The following is a 24433-nucleotide window of genomic DNA, read 5'->3' on the forward strand; positions in this document are numbered from 1 at the left end:
AAGAAACCTAGAAGATAAAGAAATCTCTAGTGTTTTTCAAAGGACCCTAGCTGCCATTATAATTTTTAATGTGAACCGTGCAATGTGGAATACTGTTGACTTGGCATGGGGAATGATCTTCAAACTTTAGCTTGTTGAAAAATAATGTATGTGCTCATTTGAATTCTGGTCTTATATTTCACTTGAAACAGTGCTCACATATGAATTTATTGATTTTGGCATAGCTTAACTTTGAAAATACTAATTTTTGAACACTTAACGTGTCAACCTGACTGTAATATTTAAAAGAAAAAGTCTTGTTCAGTAATAGTATGTACTTTATAACTTTAAACAGTATATGAAAATAAACTGATAGGTTGTAGATAAGAACACAGAAACTGCATTCATATTTAAGATAAGATTGTGAACACAAAAGAGTTCAAAGAAAATTCACAGGACATATAACTCCTGTCACTTGGGGATAAAAAGCCATATCTCTCTGTTGATAAGGGAACCTTAGTGGAAAGTTTTTAAAAGTACTGTTCGAATTATTTGGTCAGGTCACTTATCTCTAGCTTGATTTTAACCTTGGAGCACAAGGAACTTCCCCAAAATATGGCTCCCTGGTATAATGAGTATTTCGAATTAAAGGCCTTTAGAAATCAACAGATAAAAGAAGAGAACTCTCCCCCCACCCCCCGCCATGTACATAAAGACTGGACAGACCCACCAAGAAGAACAATTACTTCTCCCTCCCCCCAACTTGCCCCTCCCATCTCTGAATCCTCTATATCTCCCAAAACACAGGCTGAAGTTGTTCTCTAAAGTTCCGGCCTAAAGCCCGGACCTAACAAAGAAGAAAACAATTACCTCTGATCCCTTCCCTGAGTTTTCATTATTGCAGGAAGGAAGGCTGAAGTCTATTAACAAACCTGGACAGACCTTTGTCACAAACCATTGTCTGCTCTGCAGGCCCAACAAACTTTGTCCCAGACCATTGTATGTTCTTCAAGCCCATTGAATCTTCCTAAAAATAATTTACTAATCCCTAAAATCATACACACTTCCCCGTCTCCCTTTCTCCTAAGAAGCAGGGTGTATAAGCATTTGTGCCCTGTTGGGATATTGGGCATTCAGTCTGTGATTGTCCCCCTGCCCATGGTAGTAATACATTTATATGACTTTTCTCTTAATCTCCCTTTTTGTGAGTTGATTTTTCAACAAACCTTCCAAGGGTGAAGGGAAAGCTTTCCATTTGCCCCTACAACTTTGAGAGTTTCATGTCTAAGTGGGTGTTCTTGAACACATCCAGGGACAGAAAAGTCATTCTCTCCCTTGCAATCCCCTTCTACAGCTGGACAGCTCTAAAAGTTAGTAGATGTGTTAGTCAGGGTAAGTGAATCTAGCTGCACAAGAAAAGATCCCCCAAATCTACATGGCTTGATAAAATAAGGGATCATTTCATGTTCATATCACAAGGCACCAGGCAGTTCCTGTTCAGCTGGCTCTTTTCACAGATCTTGACTTCTTTCACCTACCATCTTACAGAACCTCAGAGTCCTCCCCAGGACCCTCTGCATCTGGCTAGCAGCAGGGGAACAGAGAATGTGTGGAAGAGCTCAGAGGGGGCTTTAGAGGTCAGGCCTGGAAGTAGCATATACCAAGCTCACCCATACTTTATTGGCTTGACTGACATATGCACATGGCCCCACTTAGATAGCAAGGGGTCACAATATATAGAATATCAGGGTTCTCAAGATGGAGATGAGTTCACAGATGTTGGAGAGTACTAGCAGTGTCTGTTATGGAAAACTGTCCTTCCATTGAGCTAAGGTGTTGCTTGCAGTAGTTTCTACCTATAAAACCCAGCTTAACTTTGGGTCACATTGACCAAGTTTAATTCTACTTTCATATGACAGCCCCACAGATATTTGAAGACAGTCATTATGCCTCTAAGTCCACTTGCTTCTGGGCTATTCATCCAATTAGTCAACTTGTTCTCATATCATCGGCTTTCACATCCCCTCATGATTTGTTTGTTTGTTTTTTGAGACAGGGTCTCACTCTGTTGTCCAGGCTGGAGTGCATTGGCACGATAATGGCTCACAGCAGCCCCCACCTTCCGAGTTCAAGCGATCCTCCCATCTCAGCCTCCTGAGCAGCTGGGGCTATAGGCACATGCCACCACATCCAGTTAATTAAATTTTTTTTTCAGTAAAGACGGGGTCTCACCATGTTGCCCAGGTCAGTCTTGCATTCCTGGGCTCAAATAATCCTCCCACTTCTGCCTCCCAATGTGCTGGGATTACAGGTGTGAGCTACTGTGCCAGGTCATTTTTTGTTTTCCTAAGCTCCAATTGCTTTATAGTTTGAATGAAAACTGAATGAGATACTCCAATAGTGACCCCAGCTTGAGATATTGTAAATTTATTACTGCAAATTACCATCATGTTAGGTTCTGTTAATTCATATTGAACTTACTCCTTCTAATTGATTTAGCTAATTTGGCTGCTAAGATACATTTTCTTCCTTTTTGCACTTAGTTTATTACTGGAAGTCTTGATATTTTCTTCATTTCATTTTGTTGAATTTGAATACCATGACTAGTTGAATTATAATACTTTGGCTCGTGTCTGTCCCATCTCTGGTCCTGTAAACAGATGTGACTATAACTAAAAGAGAGGGCATTTAAGAGCCAGCTGTAGGGACCACCAGATGCTCAGACCAGAATCTGTGTAGTTATCCATGGTTTTTTGTTTTTGTCGTTGTTGTTATTGTTTTTTCTGTCTCTCAGATGCAGCATCCAATCCATAAGAAAATCCTGTTGACTTCACCTTGAAAACGCACCCAGAACCTGATAGCCTCTCTTCCTGTCCTGCTTTATATTTTGATTGCATTACTGCTGGAGCCTCTTCTGGGTGCCTGCTCCTACCTTGCATTCCCCTGCACTCCTTCCCAGCCTATTTCAAAGCTGTCATTCTTTTGAACTCTTCTGCTCAAGATTCTTCATTGGCTCCCATCTCACAAGAGTAAAAGACAAAGCCCACATAATGCTCCCAAAGCTCTAGGAGGCTGTCCTCGCTGTGATCTAGTCCTCTCCCAGTTGCCCCTGACTCCCGCTGCTCTCACCGCCCCGTCAGTTCTTCACAGACACCACAGGTTCCCATCTCAGGCTTTTGCACTTGCTGTTCTTTCTGCCTATAGATTTTGCCTCCAGGATGTCAGCATGATTTGCACTCTTAGTTTCTTCAGGTGTCTGCTCAATTCTTCCCTTTCCCAAAAGGCCTTCCTAGACACCTTATACGAAAGGGTAACCTCCTTGCTCCTCTCCTTTGTGGAGGGCCTTGGTTCCTGTATACCCTGCTTTATTTGTATTTGTAGCACCCCTCACTAGCTGACACTGATTGGTGTATTGTCCATCTCCCTCCATTAGAATATAACCTGAACAAGGGCAGGGACTCATTTAATTGACTTTTGTGGCCTTGGCATCCAGAATAGCACTAGATGTGCTGTTGGTGCTCAATAAAGATTGGCTGAAGAAGGCACAGATGCTTTACTGTCCCCAGCTTCCTGCTTCCCCTGGCTTCATACACTTCCCCGTAGCTTCCTATGCTCTTTGCACAGACAGATCACCCCCTGGTTCCTAAATTTATATTTCAAAGTATTAGCTGTTTTCCTAGCTTTATGTATTACCCTTCAAATGTGTAAATTGATGAGTAAAATGTAGCTTCATTAAGGCATGAACTAGTTTAGACTCTAAGTTAACTTGGGCAAAACCAGTTCAGCAATTCCCATGTCTTTTATTTCTGCCTCTCGACTTAGAAATCAACTCTGGTGCAGTAACCAAAAGTTCTCTCCAAGACAATATTGTCCACACTGGGTGTTGTTAATGCTAAAATCATCCACAGCACATTTCTCAGAAAACATCTGCTCTTAATAATTGGGGATGAGGTCTGTGCCTCCTTAAACTTTCCTATACATCATTGATCAACAAGGTAGAAATAAAAACCTGTATTTCTTAAAACAAGGAAAACATTGCTTTTCTAATGAAAACTCAAATAGTTGAAATATGAAAAATAAAAATCTCCTCAAATTTAGAAACATAACAAAATTTAATTATTTTGTTGGTGGAGGTTAAAAAACATTGATAAGTTTTATGGCCTTTTGCCGAAATCTATCATCACTTTTGGAAAACAAAACTCTTCCCAGCAATACCTTTAAAGGCTGTGCTTCACAGGAATGCAAAAGAAAATTGCCAAAAGATTACATTGTATAATTTGTCCCTGCCAAATTCTACCAAGATTTTAATAGAACTGTTCTTTTGCTTCAGTTAACTAAACCCCTCTGTGAAACATTAGAAAGACCTATGCATCATTTCTATGGTTATTCAGACAACAAATATTTATAGGCAGCTTGCTTTATATGCAGGATTTGAAAAGAGAAGATTTCTTACCGCAGAGACAGTTCTGGCAAAGATGGAATTACAGCTGGGTCAACTGAATCTTTAACTAGGGCATCTAGATATAGAGACACTAATATAGTTACAGTTACATGTAAATATAGCAGCAAGCAAAATAAATTTGGTCTTATTCTATATAATAAGTTTATTCATGTACTTCCTCTACCTTGAGAATATAATTTAAATATTACAGAAAACACTTCTGTCCTGAGAAGAACTTTCCCTCCAAATAGCATTAGCTAGTTTTGCTTTCCCTGGTAATTCAGTTATTCATTCAAGAACAATTTATGGCAGTGATCTCCCAACCATTTTGGCGCCAGGGACTGGTTTCATGGGAGACAATTTTTCCATGAATCTAGGGTGGGTGGGGGGAGGGTGGTCTCAGGATGAAACGATTCCACTTCAGATCATCAAGCGTTAGATTACCATAAGGAGTGGGCAACCTAGATCCCTCGCGTGCACAGTTCGCAATAGGGTTTGCGCTCCTATGAGAGTCTAATGCCACCGCTGATCTGACAAGAGGCAGACCTCAGACGATAATGCTCTCTCACCGGCCACTCACCTTCTACTGTGTAGCCTGATTCCTAACAAGCCACAGACTTGGACTGGTACTAGTCCACGGCCTGGGGGTTTGGGGGCCCCTGATTCATGGGACTCCCACACATGCCAGAGTGGGTAAGGCACTGGAGATGTGAAAATGCACAAAATCCTCAAAAACCCACAGTGCAGTGGGGACTAGAGGGACAAAGGGTGACAATAGGAGCATGTGCTACAGAAAACTCAGCCTGATTCATTCATTAATTCCACAAATATTGATTGAGTGCCTGCTGTATATACTGGTCTAGATGCTTGAGACACATAAGTGAAATAAACTGAAAAAAAACTCTGCCTTTGATGTGCTTGCATAGCAGGATATAAAAATGACAGACAAGAAACACAACGAACAAGGAAATTATATAATACCTTACAGGATAAGACCTATGGAGAAATAGATCAATTTTCCTTCAAGTTGGACTGTGAAAGAATGGAGATGCAAGACCTCAAAAAAGTTGCCTTCCATGTAACATTTTCCAGTATGTGTTCCAGAAAAAAATGAAAGAGAAAACCAAGAAAGAGAAAAATGGAATCTAGGAAACACAAGAATTAAGCCAGAGAAAGGCAAAGAAAACATGGGAGGAACAGTTCTTCCCCCTTCCTCTCCCATCATCTGGGTTGAATATGAGCCACCAGTATCATCCCCCAGTATGCAAGCCAGGCCAATCAGCTTTAGTTGCAGGATTTTCTAAATTGGGCCTGACAGAAGAGAATACTTTCCTCTCAGGTTATGATGCAGTGAGGATGTGATCCCAAGAGCTCAGAGTGACTCAGAGCTCCTTCCTTGTCAAGACAACTCGCCCATGAGACTGAAGTTGGTAGAGAGAAAGAATAGAAACAGGAAGAAGCAGGGAGGTCATTCTACCATTGTATTCCTGTTTCTGTGCAGCTTCAACTGCCCTCTGATAGTAGAGCACATGAATTGGTCACAAATTATGTCAACAAGTGAAATCTACCCACTCTTTGAATCTGGGTGTGGACACATGACTCTTATTGGTCAATGGGACATTAGCAAACATGAAGCAAGCAGAGTCTAAAAAGTGTTTGTGGTCTGGGGCTCGTGCTTGCTGGCTACTGGGAACCTTTCATTAACATATAAAGTGGGCCAGACTGGCCACCTGGAGGATGAGAGACCAGGTGGAGCAGAGATTGATTATGTAGATCATGTAGAAGCATCTCAGCTGGTGTTTTCTAGATCCACCAGCCCTCTCATCACCTGCCAGCTGACTGCAGACACATAAGTGACCCAAAGTGAGCCAAGCAGAAGAATTGCCCAACTGAATCCAGCTAATTGCTGACCCACAGAATCATGGCTAAAGATTGTTGTTTTAAGCCACTAAATTTTATGATGGTTTGTTATGCAGCATTGGATAACTGATGCACTCTACACACACACACACACACACACACACACACACACACACACACTTTCTATTTTTTCTTAAAGTAAAACAATTTTTTTGCCATTTACAATCAAAAGAAGTTCTAACTAAAATCATAGAGCTTCTTGTGCTTGTGTCATTGACTTGGTGCCCTGTTCATTAATTTAGTTATTCTGTGACTTGAACTATGCTCCTGAATTCCAAGCTTCTCCTTCCAATCTCAATGTTGACATTATCCACCAGGATAAAGACACTACCGTTTGTGGATAAACAAACTACAAAAGAACCTTCTCCTTTCTCCTCTTCATGCTACCACCTGACGTGTTGGCCCTCTTCCTATGGCCTTTTGCCAAGGGTCTGTACCTGCCACTTCCTGTTGGCTCTTCAATGCCAACAGCTTGACAATGTGACTCTCCACCTGTCACTAATTGCTGGACCTACTGTCATCCCTCTTCACTTATCTGTGCAGACTTCATTCCCTCCTGCAAATAGGAGAGCTATCCATCTGCCAAATGCCAACAGTCAGTTTCAAGCCTAGATTTGAACCCTTTCTGGCCTATTCTGTTTCATTAGATTCAGATTCCCATACCCTTACTTTTCCAGTTTATCCTCTGTCTAAGTTAGAACTGGGTCTGGGAGGGTAAGTGAATCTCTTTAAGCTCTCATATTCAGATGACAAATCACATACAGTAGAAGTAGATGGTGATTAAAAAAAAAAAACAAGTCATAGGAAAACTATTATCTTCCTAGTGGAAGAATATTGACAAGGCTATTGCAGCGACCTGTGAAGTCTGTTTATTGCCTTTGGGGTTGTAGACAATGAAATTGATTCTCAATACCAATCAGATAGGTCAATTATCTGCTCATATTCCCTTAGGCCTTTCCATTTCTATGCCCAGTAGCCTGACATCCAACTGCCAGTCTCTACAATTTTTTACCAGAGAGCTTTCTCTGGTGCGGGAGCCAAGTTTGCTTGCATATGGTGGCCCAGAAGTGCTGGAGAATTAATGTCTCCCATTTCTACCCCTGTGCAGTCCTCATGCAGTGACTGACCAGAATTGGTGTATTAATACCCCCGCTGCCATGTCCCTGATAGGATACCTATGAGGAGTATATTTTCCACTGGATCTCAGAGTTCCCCAATAAGATTAAGCTTCAGTTGCCCGTAGTGGTAACTTACCTGATAACCCATTCTTTATTGGTTTTCCTCTCTTCCTTGTCTCTCTCCCCCAAATAAATTACATGCCCTTGAAATTTTGTCTCAAGGTCTGCATCCAAGAGAACCCAAACCAAGACAATAACCCACCCAGCAACTGAATACTCTACAGGACATAAGTTGGATCTATGGAGGCGGTAACAATTTAGAAGGAAAAACAGCATAATAATATGATGATGATCAGAACCAGCCACTTAGATGGTGAACAAAATCAATGTTGCTACCAGGCCGCATTTGCCCTCTATCTTAGTCTTGGGTGACCTTCCTGATAGTAGAGTGTGTGAACCAAGGATGAATATAAGGGAAATTTTTGGTTATAACCTGATTAATCCATAATGTGGGCATCAGTCACTTTGCCCAATATCCATAGGGCAATAAACTTGTGGAATTTAATTTTTTGTAATGTGGGACTATTTAAACATTGTTTTACAGATTTTTATGGGAGAATGATACTCTGATATGGTTCTTCGTCTAAAAGCAAAGTACAACTTAAAAGATAACCAGGGCAAGTTCCAATAGCTATGTTCAAATATCTATGAAACACTGACTTTGGGTTTGTAGGCTAAAGCACAGGGTTTTAATTGGTTAGTTCTATTGCCAAATGCCTTCAGACTTCATTGACTTTTTTGGAATTAGTACAGAAGCAAAGATTAGATCCAAAACTTGTACAGAGATTCTGTGTGGTCCAGAAAATTATGAGTCTTTGCTTGTACATAAAAATTAAATATTACACATGTTTACTCTCCATCTTTTGAGACAGTGAGCAATTGAGGCATCTGAACTGATTGAAGAAAGACCTCTCTATAAATCTATGACCTATTGTCCTTCTACCGAAGAGTGGAAAAATTCTTAATAGTTCTGAATGATGAATTTTCTTAAAAAATTGGGAATTTTGGCATCTGGGAGGCAATGCTAACCATTTGAATAGGGCCTCCTTTACTTTCAGTCAGTACTGCAGTTATTGCTTTGTCAAGGGTTCTGAGATCCCTCAAGCATGAAAGGAAGGATAAGGAATCAAATCCTTTCTCTACTTAATAGAGAATGTCTCAGAACTGCTTCAAAATTAGCTTTGGCTCAGCTTAATGAAATTTTCCTATTGTTGAGCAGCGGCCCACGAAATCCGCAGCATTAAAATGGCAGACCTTCGACTGTTTAAAAAAAAAAAAAAAAAGCCTTGAAGGTTACGGAACATACAAAAATAAAGGTTTTTATTTCTCTTCCCCAGGTTCACAGAAAGAATTGAACCTGCTCAGCCTTTTGAGTAGGCTAAATATTAGAGGCACTCCAACTCAGGAGGACGTGTTTTACTCGCACAATTTAGTGCATAAAATGCCTATCATAGAGGACCCGAAGTTTCTGCAATGAAACTCACCAGCCCTGCTGCACTCATGAAATCATTTTAGAGGACAGCAGAGCAACCAAGAGACATGAGAGGGAGCTACTCCTCGCTGGTGTTGCTTAAGTTTCTCCAGTGGGGTCTTATTCAGAAGGCCTTTCTTTTGAGACTTCTCCCCAGCTCTGGTTAAATTAATTTGGCTTTACTGGACTGAGATAAGAGAATTATAATTGCTTCTCTATCCCCCTTCCTTTTCACTTTGCACCCACACACAATCTTTGTGTTTTCAAAACTCCTTAAAATATCACTATAATGTATGACATCAATTTCTTTATATTAACAGGTGCATAAAATTTGACACTCAGTGCTCACCTTTCATCACTCACTATCTACTCATCTCCCTTTGCCTGAACAAGGGTGCATCCAAACTTACAGTCTTCAGAGCACAAATCAATGTAGCAGTGTAGCAAACAAAGGATCTCCTGATTCAAATGATACCAATGTCAAATGCTGATGTGTGTAAATAATTAATTGTGTTTTCACTGGTGAGTCCAGTTTGATCTTTCATTGCTTGGCAACCCCTGGGGTCTGTGGCTCCCTGAGAAGCAGGAACATTTAGGATTTTTTATTACCAGCTCATCACTAATTTATAGATTTCTATGGAGTCAGGTGCACAAATTCAGAGTATCATCTATCACTATAGGCAGCTCCAGTGTTAAGGGATGTCTACTTCCCAGAAATCAACGAAGGGGAACAGATGAGGAAAGGGGGCAACATGGCACATATGCCACAGAAGGCACATCTTTCAGAAACACAAACATATCAAGGTAAACAATTTCCTTCTCATGGAGGCAGACAAACTATAAAGTGCTCTAACTATCTCCTAAAGGTAAAACACCACTGTATGTTACATAGCCAAATATAATTCAACTGTTATCACTTATCATTAAAATTATTTACGTTTTTCTTCTCTTTTATGCTGTCTTAAGTGAAAGTTTCACTAGAATAACTCTATTAGATTCAAACTTGTAGAAAGTGCTATTGCTCAAAACAGGGGGTGTGGGGGAGGATGGGTACTTTCTTAATGGGAAAATTGTGCCTTACCAGAAAATGGCCTTGAAATAAGAGGAAGGTATTGGAGTTTAATCACAGCTTTGATAACATATGTGCTGTGTCTTTTGGACAATGCCATTGAGTGTGGAGTTCATGTCCTTACGATTGTCTAAAGTGTGTCACAGTATATGCACATGTTGTGATGGAAAGAAGCAAAATGTACAAACACTAAAAGGGCCATTTATTACAGACCTTCAAGGAAACCAACAATGACTTTGGGATGTATGTTACATTCCTGAGTTTTATAGGATTTTCTGGATAGCATTAACAGTTGTCTGAGAATGTTCTCAAAAATTCCATTTCTATCACAGTCACGTATGTATTCCCACCCTCTGACCCCACAGTCGTGTCTCTCCCAACTTCTCCCCAAAGCTGGTTTTCATAGAGCAAAGGAAAGATGGGCTGTGCAAATAAAACCTAAACCCAATGGAATTTGAAACAAGTGCTAGTAGCATAAAGAAATCTCTGAACATATTCATAAGAAGTGTTTCTTTAGGGAACTTTTCTGTTTCAGGGACACCACCGAGGCTGTGCCACATTCTGAAACTGTTGCTATGGCAAAGCGTCTTGTGTTATTGACGATGGAGCACATTGTTGTGTTTAAGTCATGTAAATGATCAGGACACAAAGGAAGCTGCCCACAGCAGCCCCTGCTCAATCATCACAGTGCTGGGGACTTTCCCCCTTGACACATGCCATTTACACGGCATGGGAAGGCATTTCTTTCAGAAAGCCTCACTCCCTGGGTGCTGTGAACTGTTCTTTGGAGACGTTTATGAGATCTCCACATCTTTCAGAATCGATTCTGCAGGGGAAAAAGAATTCACAATAACAAAGCCCTTTCTTTTGTTTTAAGGCCGGGATATTTCTATAGACATTTTGCATTTTCTACCTATTAACACATTTTTTTTTTTCTGGGCTGCTGGTCTTGTCTAATATTTCAACTTTCTATCAGTTTTTATCATTTAGAGTCAAACTATGAGTTTCTCCTTTGTTTCCCACTTATAGCTCAAATATGTGTTTTTAATTAAGTATTTTCCACAGCATCAATTCACACTGATTAGACATAATTACAGAAACAAAATATGCAGAATACATTTTAATAATGCCTGTCACCTCTGAGGGAACAATGAGGATCTAATTTAATCATCTAAATGTTGGAAAGCGACACAGAGTTTTTAAAAATAGTACTATATATTTTGAAGGGGAGCTTATTAGTATTTTTAGATACAAATGTAAGTTGAAATGAACTATTATTCAGGTTTCAATGCATGTAATTAAAAAAACACTTAGGGCAACACTTGTTTACATAAAGAATCAAATTACACCCTTTAATAATAAAAGCTTGATCCAACTGTGACACTTGAGACTTGAAATGATGTGATAATTTGTAGTCCAATTTCTAAGGGAAATTTTGCCACTATGAAAATCTATTTTTGACAGTACTGTGTCAAAGTCAATGTCCTAGTTTTGACATTACTGTGGTTATGAAAGATGTTATCATTGGGGGAAGCCATATGAATGGTACGGGGGAACTCTTTGCATTAGTTTTGCAACCCCTTGTGCGTCTCCAACTATTTCTTTTCTTTTCTTTTCTTTTTTTCTTTTTTCTTTTTTCTTTTTTTTTTTTTTTTGAGACGGAGTCTCACTCTGTTGCCCAGGCTGGAGTGCAGTGGCACAATCTTGGCTCACTGCAAGCTCCGCCTTCTGGGTGCACGCCATTCTCCTGCCTCAGCCTCCCGAGTAGCTGGGACTACAGGCACCCACCACAACGCCCGGCTAATTTTTTATATATTTAGTAGAGACGGGGTTACACCATGTTAGCCAGGATGGTCTCGATCTCCTGACCTCGTGATCCACCTGCCTTGGCCTCCCAAAGTGCTGGGATTACAGGCGTGAGCCACTGTGCCCAGCCGTGCGTCTCCAACTATTTCAAAATAAAAAAAGTTATATTAAAAATATATTTTTCATACCTAATAAAAATATATTTTTCCTACTTGTAGAAGAATATGCTATCTCAGTAGAGCTTAGATTATTACTGTTACAGAACCATATGACATTACTCTCAAAATTTGTCTTGGCATCTGGAGTCAAGGGAATTTTGGACAATGAGTTAACTTTCTCAAAGAAAATCTATTTACCTCGAGTTTTCAAATTGTTTAGAAAAGAATTCTGTAAACAGTTATGAATGAGAAATCCACTTACTTTTACTGTTTCAGATGCTCTTCTAGAAGTTATTAAAATAGTGCTTACAATTCTCATAAATCTGGAGGCATAATTGGATCTCATTTCCTTTGCCTTTTTTGCTGTTTTTAAAAATTCTTTCAGCAGGGCGATGTGGCTCACGCTTGTAATCCCAGAACTTTGGGAGGCCGAGGTGGGTGGATCACCTGAGGTCAGGAGTTTGAGACCAGCCTGACCAACGTGGAGAAACCCCATCTCTACTAAAAATACAAAATTAGCTGGGCATGGTGGTGTATGCCTGTAATTCCAGCTACTTGGGAGGCTGAGGCAGGAGAATTGCTTGAACCGGGGAGGCAGAGGTTGCCGTGAGCCGAGATCATACCATTGCACTCCAGCCTGGGCAATAAGAGCCAGACTCTGTCTCAAAACAAACAAACAAACAAACAAACAAACAAACAAACAAACGAATACCACACATATACACACAAAACAAGCAAACAAACCAAAAAACCCTCTTTTAACTCCATAGTTAAAACCATAGTTTTGCATTCCTAGCTGTCATGAGTGAAGTTGAGATTTAAAAAAGTAATATAGGACTATCACAAACCAAAGCTACATCTAATATATCTAATATAAATGTCCATTCATATTTCATTTGGCTGTGATTGTGTATTTGTGGCATGTATATGGGGGTGTAGGGAGGATGGGCATGTACTCATACAATGTTAGGATCAACAGGACTATAGAAATCTCCTAATTCAAGCTCAATATTAACACATTCAATATATATAGGTTTGATATTTATAATATATACTGCTGATTGTGCAATAATTCTTCACATTCCCATGGCCTTCTTTAAGAGGCCATCATAGCACACATTTAATTTTATCCTAACATGATTTTATGAGCTTGCTAGAGGGCATTATTATTATTCTACTGAGAAAATGAGCAGCTAATTCCAAAGAGGTCCAGCTTTGGCTCAGTCTTACACGGCATGCTAATGGTGAGGTTGAGGATTAAAATCCAGATTCCACATCCTTGCTCAGAGTACTTCATTCTGGCCCACAATCCCTAAAGCTACAACTGTCTAAATATACTGTCTACACTGTCTTTTATAATATCTGAAACAGTGCATGTTGGAGGGAGAGTTGTATTAAAATGATAATAGGAATTATTTAATTCTTTTTAAACTGTAACAATTAAAAGCATTTTGTGAGTGACCTAGGAACACTCGGCTCTGTATCATAACCCCTTTCTCTTTTCTTTTCGATTTTTTTTTAAGTTTAGTTGAGACACAATTCACATACCACACAATGTACCCATCTAATGTGGACAATTTAATATTTTAAAGTATATTCCCAGTGTCCTGCAACCATCACCACAGTCTAATTTTAGAACAGCTTCACCCCCCAATAAAAGAAACACTGTGCCCATTAGCAATCACTCCCTTTCCCCCTACCCTTCACCTCTAGCCCCTTGCAACCACTAATTGACTTTCTATCTCTATGGATTTGCCTATTCTGGACATTTCACATAAATGGAATCCTACAATATGTGATCCTCTGTGATTGCCTTCTTTGACTGAGCATGATGTAGTATGTATCAGCAGCTGAATAATACTTTGAGAGTTGAATACTATCTGGTTGTATGGATATGCATGGATAGGCTACATTTGTTTTTTTTGTTTGTTTTTTGTTTGTTTGTATGTTTGAGATGGAGTCTCACTCTGTCACCCAGGCTGGAGTGTAGTGGTGCAATCTTGGCTCACTACAACCTCCACCTCCCAGGTTCAAGTGATTCTCCTGCCTCAGCCTCCCAAGAAGCTAGGATTACAGGCATGTACCCTACGTCCAGCTTTTTTTTTTTTTTTTTTTTTTTTTTTTTTTTTTAGTAGAGATGGTGGTTTCACCATGTTGGCCAGGCTGGTCTCAAACTCCTGACCTCAAATGATCCACCTGCCTCGGCCTCCCAAAGTGCTGGGATTATTGGCATGAGCCACCGCATCCAGCAATATGCTACGTTTTATTTATCCATTCATCCATTGATAAACATTTGGGCTGTTTCCACTTTTTGGCTATTATAAATAATGCTGCTATGAACATTCATATACATGTTGTTGTGTGAACATATGTTTTCATTTCTCTTGGATATATACCTAGAAGTACACTTGTTGGATCATATGGTAACCCTATGTTTAACTTTTTGAGGAACTGCCAAACCATTTCCAAAGTGACTGCACCATATTTCATTTCCACTAATAATCCCTTTCTTAACTCGAGCTGACAAAGCCTCTGTGATGGCTATTGGCAGTTACTAAACTAAACTTCAAAGTCCTTTCTTGCATACACTTCCGGGTCTGGTCAGGTGAAAAGTGGGAGAGTGCATTTGCCTCACATGATTCCAGAAAAGCCATCAGAAATTAGAATGGGAAACAAGGAGATTAAGGATATGCATATTAATTAAACATCTAGAACGTAAGCTACCTATTGGTGAGGAAATTTAAAACTTTAAGTTGCACCAAATACACACAATTCAAGTGGCCATACAAAAATAAAAAACAAACCAAATCAACCAACCAGTCAAACAGAGACTCCCAACATCATCCTTGGCATTTGATCTTCCATCCGTAGCCCCTGAAGAAGTAGTGCAACAATATGAGATATTTGAACTGTTTTTGTAGTTCTTAATAGCAAGAAATATTTTTGGCTATGAAGACATCTAGGTCAAAGCTCTCACACTTGCTTCTTGCCCACAGATGTACAACTATTTCAAAAAAAATCTCCAAAGCCATATGAATAAACCTTTTATAATCTTAAGGATTCTTAAGCTTCTAGATAGAGATTGATACAGACCCTGGCTTTTAAAGCAAGCTGGAACACCTTCTGGAATTCAAAACACATGCTTGGCCCCTGACAAATCAAGCTAGAGTCTGGAGGTGAATTCGGCTGGTTCTTTTACACATGAACCTTGCAACACTCTGACTAACTCTTTTTTTGTGGCCAGAAAGGTCTTGAGGCTTCGAGGCTGCAAATGGTTCCTGACCTGTCGCTACTAGACTCAAGTAGTCACCTTATCTTTTTTTTTTTTTTTTTTTTTGAGACAGATTCTTGCTTTGTCGCCCAGGCTGGAGTGTAGTGGTGCAATCCTAGCTCACTGCAGCCTTCATCTCCTGGCCTCAAGCAATCCTCCCACCTCAGTCTCTGGAGTAGATGGGACTACAAGCACACGCCACCACACCCAGCTAATTTTCGTATTTTCTGTAGAGACGAGGTCTTGCCACATTGCTCGGGCTGGTCTCAAATTCCTGGGCTCAAGTGATCCACCCACCTTGGCCTCCCAAAGTGCTGGGATTATAGGTGTGAGCCACCCCGCCTGGCCAAGTAGCCATCTTCATTTCTTTGCCCTGATGTTTATTACATCCATCAGTCAGCACTTTTGACTTGCTTTTTTTCTGTGACCCACATGACCTGATTTCAGCTAGGTCAGTACACAGCCAAAAAGGAAAATTGTTTGGGATGCTTCTCTTATTCCATTGTCTCTTCCCTATGACCGGATACATTTTCTGGATGGGGAACAATTTCGAGCAGGGGATAGCTGGAAAGTGTTGAGTGAAAACGCAAGATACGATGAGAGAGAAAGAATAAGTAAAAATAAAAAAGAGAGAGAGAAAAAGAGGAAATAGGGAAAGGATATGTCATAAGACAAAGGTCAAAGTGGGAAAGAGTGGCAGAGAACACAGAAAGCAGAGAGAAGAATCCTGAGATGAAGGTGTTAGCAAGTGATAATCTCCTGGGATCTTCTCAGTCCCTATTGAGGTCTTTCCCCTAGGATTGTGCAATAATTTATTGGTAATGTTCAAATTGAATTTGCAAATGACTTCAAACCTTAGCAGGAGATACTGATAGTTTATATCTTTGCAAATTGAAATTGAAACTCAAAGTGCCCTTGATAAACTGCAAAAAAAAAAAAAAAAAAAAAAAAAAAGAAAGAAAAAAGCAAATAGAAGAAATCCCCTCGAGGTTATGCAATAGCACACCAAATGATTTTTTTTTTTTTTGAAAAATGGAAGAGGAATAAGTGAAACTAGCCAGCTAACTAACAGCAGGCACTGATTCTAGAAGTAAATTGGATATGGAGGTACACTCAAGTGTTGGTATTTATCCTGAGGAAATCTGGCCATTCAAATGATTTCAAAGATACTCAGCCTAGTTCTGAGCACAATTAAAGGGGGTGTGGGGAACTTGGAAAGAGTTCAGAGGAAAACCACAAAGATCAAAGAGGTGAATGAAGAAAAGGGAGCTCAGAGGAAAGTCGAGGAGCTTTAAAAATCCAACCTGAAGAAGAGAAGGTAAAGGAGATAATTTAATTATGGTCCTCAGCTATAAAACGAGCTTTTCATAGGTGGCCACCTGTTCTCCGTTTCCACTATGGATGGACAGAAAGGCAGGGGGCTTAAATATGCAACATGGGGGATTTCAGTTAGGTATAAGGAATTTCCTGACATGAAAGCTGGTAAATGATGAAAAGGGCTCCTGATCATGGACAGGAATAAGGAATATTCTTCTTACAAAATAGGTAAAATTCTCACAGGTTTGGAATGGTTTACAGATCTTGCTACCCAGAGTTGGGGGTGGGACAGGGGAGTGGGTATACTCTAACACTCTAGAAGAACAGATTCTGGTGCCTTGATTTTGCTTCAGATTTGTGTATGTACCACTCGCCTGGCCCAATGTCTCACATTTCCCCTGCTTTACACAAAATGTCCTCCCTGGCATACCACTTTGAGATGTAATCATCTCCTCTGTGAAAAAGAGCACTGAAAAATATGTTTGGAAGAGTTGGAATTTGTTGAAGGAACATAGTCAGCTAAACAAGACCCACACGAGTGGGGGTGGGGTAAAGGCACCTCGGAGTGCATGCTGGGATTAGGGCTAATTAAGATGTTGACTGAATCTATGCTAATCATGTCCCACCAGACTCTGCTGGATTAGTATGTAAATTGGTAAACTCTGTTCTGAAATTGCCCTACCAGCTGAGGTCTAATTACTGACTAGACATAACAAATAATAATGGGATTTGTATTTTAGGATGTTTAATTATGGAAATATACATCTGGAAAAAAATACCAGCTGTATTGCACAAAAAGAGAATTCATAATGTTTTACTAAAGGTTTATGAAATTTTACACCTTTAATAAGAGCACCAGGAACAGGGGTGTGTGGGGAGAGTCTTTTCAGAGACCTAGCATTTGTGGAGGGAGACCAGAATCGCAATGATTAATTCGCTGCTTGAGTAATTTCCCCAAAGCTCAAAGACTAATTGTTTCATTGCCGATACACAGCATCTTGTGAGCTTTTAGTTGTATCACCCAAAGAACTGGAACTCATCCATGAAGAAAAACCAAGATGCCATGGATTTAACTCAACTACTCCATAGCATGCATTCAAATTGAATTAAAAGCAACAGGGCAACAATAGCTGTAGGAAAGTAAGTCCCTAAAACAATTTTTCTTCACTGAAGTTACTCCATAATATTGAAATCATTAAATTTATAAATCAGAAAATGGTTAGTCCAGTCCTGAAGCAAGGGCATGTATTGAATGGTTTTAGAGAAAAGCAGTTTGAGCTCTAGAATTCACTGAATAGGCATCTTGGGACAGAAACTTCTTTGCAACCATTTATTACATCATTCTGTGACCCACCCTTTCCAAAAAGTAACATACAAAGAGTTATAAACAGAGTTTTGGTAGCGCTATAATAGCTGCCTGTATTTGCCTGCCATAGTGCTATTACTCACATAATTTTAAAGGCTTATGGGTGATCATTAAATCTTTATTAGGTTTTACATTATAAAATAAATTATTCATGTCGTTCTAATACATACTAGTATCTTTACAGCCCTTCTGCCCACATTTGGATAAACAAATCCTATTTGCATATCATTTTTATTTTAATTTCAGACAATTTTGTTATGAAAATATAAGGCTTAAATGTCTATTATGTTCCAATTATGTTCCAATTTCCCACACTTTTCTTGGTTCTATACAGTGCTTTACAAATAAGGTAAAGTTCACATAATTTAAAAAGACAGATGATTTCCTTTTACTTAGAAGTTTTAGAATGTTTGCTCTTGCTGTTATATGGCAAGGCAATAGATATCAAATAAAATTTAGTGAGCAAGCTTGTGTTTGCAGTAGCTTCACGCCTCTGTACATTTGAAGTTACACATGTATATGGAAATTAAATTTGTTGATCACTTTAACAAATTTGTGAATTAGCAAAAATAAAGCACTAATTTTTCCTTGTGGTGCAGAACTATAGGGAAGAATAATACAGTATTACTTTGATATAAGAATATCTAACCTTTGTGTTGGAAAGTCATTGAATACAATAATTTTTCATTAAGGGCTTATGCTATTAGTCTTTGCAGATCTTACCAGCATATTGATAACTGTATTTATTTAGGTTTCAATAGTAGATTTTAGTTTCTTGTTTCATTAGTCTTAGAAATCTAGGACACGTTTGATTCCCTGATGGTGGATGAATAAATCTGAACAAACTTTCCCTTTCAATATGATAGTCAGTTCTCACCTTCAAGCATTGCCATTAAGCTTACATGATGTCATCCTTTGGCAATATATCACTAAAAACATTCTTTTAAATTCTATTTTCCCATGCTCAAAAGCACCTGTCAGTAATTATATGTTATTTTCTATTAAAACTAATTGTGACCAACTCTCAGCATTGAACCCAGGGTCAGATACTCTGGTATAATAATTCTAGCTTTGTCCTCTTCTTGTCATGAGTATTGGGTGAAGTCAGAGTGGGGTGAGAACATTTAGAAGGTTCACAGAAAGTGTTTCACCAACACATAGGTAAGCAGTGTGTAAGCCTGAACAGATGTCACCTTGAATGTAAATCTTTCAGGGACTGGGTAGAGAGCTATGGGATAAATCTCATAATTTTTGCAAGTCTCACTTTGAAGCAAATTATACAATTCCAGAGAGTAATCTTTTCAACAAATGGACTTTGAAATCCCCTCTCTATCTTTAAGGCAAGCTGCAGATTATCTTGATAAATAGTAATATTGATTTTAGCATAGAGATAATTGCCCCAAAATATACCTACCGTTGGTCATGGGGATATAACAAAACTTTCCTAGTTTGCTGTTCCAAATGAAGAAATATGGAGTTCTTCCTCAGTGGCTTTGAATATCTGTCTTATCTAAGTAGGTTAAAGGACATGGGAGCAAGTCTTCTGGGCTGAGACAGAAGACGGGAGTTCAAGTCTGGCTGGGCCATTCTCTGAGATTTTCCTTCTTCCACTGTAAAGAGGGTCTTTCCTAACAAGAATTGCAAGGAACAAATGGAATAAAATGTGTGCCTTTCACATAGTAGATACCAAATAATTGTTTGTTAAGTACATGTCTAGTAGGAAAGGTTAAACAAATCTAAATCTTTCTGTTACATAAATTAAAAGCAAACTTAAATGGCACGGTCTCATATCTTCCTGGTGATTTGGCTATAAAAGAATAAAAACCACATTCCTTTCAGTAATATCTCTTGGTAAGAAATTTATTAGCTAATGATTACAACAGTGCTTTTTAAAGCCCATAAGTAAATAGTCTATAATTCCATATTGTAGCTTCTACAAACATACAGAATATTAAAGAAAATAAAAGAGAATGTAAAAAATACATTTACATATATCTTTCTTGGCATGATCTTCTTTTAAAGACCCACCTATATTGAGTGATACTGAAATCTTCACACACCCAGGGCAGCTCCACCCAAAAACTAGTCAATGATAATGATAATGAAGAAAAACTACATCAAAGTATCAAGACCTTACAAAATATAAGCATCATTTTAGGATTCCTAAGGCATTTAAAAATTTTATTTGAAGGGAGCTCTGTCCCAACATTCTTTAAACACACACATAGCAGAGTGAGACACCTTGGGATTCAAATTTCACTCTGCCATTATTTTACAGTGTTGTTGGAAATGGGAAAATGCGAGTGCATAACACATTAAGTCGTTCAATGAATGTACACAATGTCTCTGCATCCCATCATCTTGACCTTCTTATTGCCTTGTTCTTTCCTACTCTCTTTTAAAAAAGAACTATGTTCTCACTTCATATTTATCCAGAGGGCCTTGGAACCATTTAATTTTTGGTCATCTATTTTTTATTATTGCAATATGGTTTTTTTAGTGTGGTTATAAATTCTTAGAGAGCAGGGAAATAAGAACTTTCTCCAATTTTGCCCTGATGTCTAGGCTAATGCTCCATATCAATGTTTTATTTTGTCATGGATCACACCCTACTGATAGCCAGGAGTCTATAGAAATGTGCCTCAGAAAAATTCACAGTTCATCTTGATAGCAGTAATTGCTAACTCTGTGGTTCACTCCCGCCCCCATGAAATGTACAGCTAGCTCTCATACTAAATATCTCACAAAATTATAATTGGTTGTTAAGCAAGGCAGTAGAGTGTAAGAATTAAAACCATGGATTCTGGAGCCAGACTACTTGACTTCAACTCCCTTCTCTCTCCTTACTAATTGCATGATGTTGGGCAAATTACATAAAGTCTCCTTACTTCAGTTTCTTCATCAGAAAACTGGGATGATAATGTTACTAGTGTCTACCAAAGAGGATTGATATGAAAATTAAATGTAGTGTGCTTAGAAGAAGCTAAAGCACTCAATGAATATGAGTTATTCCTATTATTATTACTGGTGTCTTCACAGATGGGCTTTTAGCTACTTAGGAGAAAAGGTGTTTCTGGCCAGAGTTCTATCCCCAGGTCCTAGTGCAGTATACACACATCTTCTTAGAGTCCCCCATCCTCTCTACCTCCCCATCATCTACCTGAGATATCCAAGTCACAAACCTCTTCTTCTCAGCTGTCCTGCCAATGCACTGTCCTTAGTATTTCTCAAACTTCTTGTCGTTTTCTCTACAGATTCTATCAGAAGTCATGTTCTTGACCTCTCTCTCCTGCATTCCAATAGGCAGCCTAGTTGGGCCTCCAACTCCACAGGGCTCTCTCAGTGAGCTTTCTAACATGGAAACCTGATCATTTTCATTTCATCTCTCCACTTGAAATATTTCCATGGCTCCCTACTGCCTACAAGATCATGGAATAAATACATATCAAGTCAATATAAAGAAATTTGTGTCTGGGCATGGTGGCTCACACCTGTAACCCTAGCACTTTGGGAGGCTGTGGCAGGTGGACTGCTTGAACCTAGGAGTTCCAGACCAGCCTGGGCAACATGGTGAAACCCCATCTCTACAAAAAATACAAAAATTAGCTGAGCATGGTGGTGTATGCCTATAGTCCCAGCTACTCAGGAGGTTGAGGTGAGAGGATCACTTGGCCACAGGAAGTTAAGGTTGCAGTGAGCCATGTTTGCACCACTGCACTACAGCCTGGGATCTCTATACAAACATATATGTCACAGTGTACATGCAGACCAGGGCTCCCTACTGGATACCTGGTGGAAACCAGGGCAGATATGGCCAGAAACCAAACTAAACCAAGTTTGTCATTTCTCTTAACTGAGCAAATCTAAAATACTGTATTCTGTATTTTAACCTAATATGATGTTTCTACCTTGATGTTTCAGAAACCATTTTTACATGTAAATACATATGATGCCTGTCCAATCCATAGTTATATATGTTGGCTCTCTGATCATAAAGGAAGACAGGGAATAGGCAGAAGCTGTCAAGGCAGATTCTCTGGAAGCATTAAGGTAAGCTGTAGGGAGTTCTTAATTTATACGAGATCTGGGAAGAAAGACATGGATGGTAAGAGAGCAATATAGAAGTGTGCTAAAAAGTGCTTTTGTGGAGCAGGGAACAGATTTGGGTTTGCTACCTTAGTAGTGTGGCATGATTTTATTCTTAAATTCTCTGGTCCTTCATTCCCTTATCTTTAAAATGGGCACAATAATACCTATTTTGCAGTATTGTTGAGAAGAGTAAATGATAACATGCTTGTAAAGGGGCCAGGGCAGTGTCTGGTATAACGGTGGATTCAAGACATGTTCATTTCTTTCCTATGATTCCTTTTTCTTATTGGAATTATTGCAAATTATGTGTATTATTATGATATATCAAAACATTTAACAAAAGTCATCTAACAGAAAAAACTAATATATCAAGAAAAAATGAGAAGGAACAGTAATTTATAAGCTCTAAAGATTAAGGATGCTGGAATATTTTGTTCTGTATTTTCCCAATTTGTGCAATGGCAAGGTTAATTAACGAGAAACCTTTCTTTTGAATTATTTAAATGTCCAGTGATGAGAATAACATACAGCGGATCTTGTGCAATGTGAGAGGATTATTGATTAACTCAGCTCACAGGTTCCAAGTAGCCAGTAGTATATTTTAACGTATCAAGAATTCAGAAGAATTAGAGTTTTTCATTGTTGCTGAAACCACATTTGCAATTAAACCACGGGAGCTGGCAAACAATTGTTAGAACAGCACAAGTTGGTCTTTCCCTTCTAGCCTTGGTTACCTCTGCAATAAACTCCACAAAACATAGCTTTCATCTCTAAGAGCAAACGTGGGCCATATTAGTGACACCCACGCACTCAATAAATATATGGCAGATGAATGAAAACCTCATAAGGTAGTAGTGAAAAATGGCCAAAGTATTTCAGAAGATCAACCTGGAAAGAAAATCAATTCTAATGAACTCGATGCGCTCAGGTTCAAATATAATAATGAAGGTAAATAGTATTTATAACCAGAATGACATGGGGCAGAGAATAGTGAATAATGTTGGTCAAAACCTGAAAACTTCACAGTTCACAGATAAATTGATTAACTGTTATCTCACACTCAGAACTCCCAAATTGACTGCCAGCATTCCATAAACAATTCCTAAAGCCAAAGATAACACCGTTTGGTTGAATTAGCATTTTCAGTTGAGAAAAGAATAAAAAACTGAAATTGAAAGGGAATTGACTTTCATTTTTTGGCAAAGGATGTCTCAGGCAAATAATTATTTCATTTTAAAAGAAAAAGCATATATTTTTTCAGGCCTTCATATCAATGTGCATGCAAAGAAACTGTATTTAAATAGTTTATAACCTATAGTTGAAACCTATAGTTTATAACCTATAGTTTAAGTAACCTGGTTGTTATTAATGAAATAAATGGCATGCATTTTCAATTTTTGAATATTCTAATAACCACATCATCTTAAGACTGTAGAATTAAGTAAACTGAAGTAACAGTTGCAGACTTGAGTAATTTGTGTTGAATCATTTTACTTGATCAGTGTTTTCATGATAGGCCAATTCAACCGAAATGATAATAAGTATATTGGCATATGTTAAGTTTAGAAATGAAACATCCATCATCAGAACTTTGCATTTAGCAAGGCTTCTAGTTTTATTTTAATGAGGAGGAAAAAATGCAGAGAGCCCACTCAATTAGGCAGCACTCAAATTTTCTCAGGGCAAAAACAACAACAAAGATTACCACCCTGTCTTGGGGATGGGGGAGGGGTGGGCAGAGTTTTTAGGAATTTGGTTCTCAGCTATGAGGAAAGGCTTCTGGACTTGTCCATCACAGAAACAACAGCTGTCTGCCACTTCTGTCTTCCTCACACAGCCCCCAACTCCAAACACGCCTCTCAGAAGGACTTTTGTAGCTTGCTTAAGGGATAATTTGCTTCAGACTGAATCAATGTATTTCTAAACTCTTCAGGCTCAAGTTTGCCAGGATATGATAAAAGGATAAATTTGTATGTATGTGTGTACACATAAAAATTTTAAATATATAAGTAATATAAATAATGCATTCTCTCTCTCTCTCTCTCTCTCTCTCTCTCTCTCTCTCTATATATATATATATATATATATATATATATATATATATATCTTCACACAAATATGAAAGTCAGCTCTGGAAATAACAGAATGGAATTAGGGAGTAAGAAGTAACATCTGCCCAAGAAGGCTGTGTTCATGAGCTGATTCTTTGAAAATGCTGAAGGAAACGTGTACCTATTCTTTCTGACTCTAGGGCAGGTTCCTCATTTCTTCTTTCCAATTACAACACCTCTGCATACAGATAGAGAATATAAAGTTATTCAAGTTCCATTTTCCTCACTTGAATATGAACACTTGCCCCTCCTTTCAC

At 38.8% G+C, this 24433-nt stretch overlaps 1 protein-coding gene across 5 annotated transcripts in view; it reads right to left on the reverse strand.

Moving 5' to 3' along the window:
- The window catches only part of MID1 (midline 1), a 389100-nt gene that overhangs the window by 209993 nt on the left and 154674 nt on the right, over positions 1 to 24433 (reverse strand). The gene's annotated exons all lie outside the window — the stretch shown is intronic.

This window comes from Macaca fascicularis, chromosome X (assembly GCF_037993035.2).
Source record: "Macaca fascicularis isolate 582-1 chromosome X, T2T-MFA8v1.1".
Lineage (NCBI taxonomy): Eukaryota > Metazoa > Chordata > Mammalia > Primates > Cercopithecidae > Macaca > Macaca fascicularis.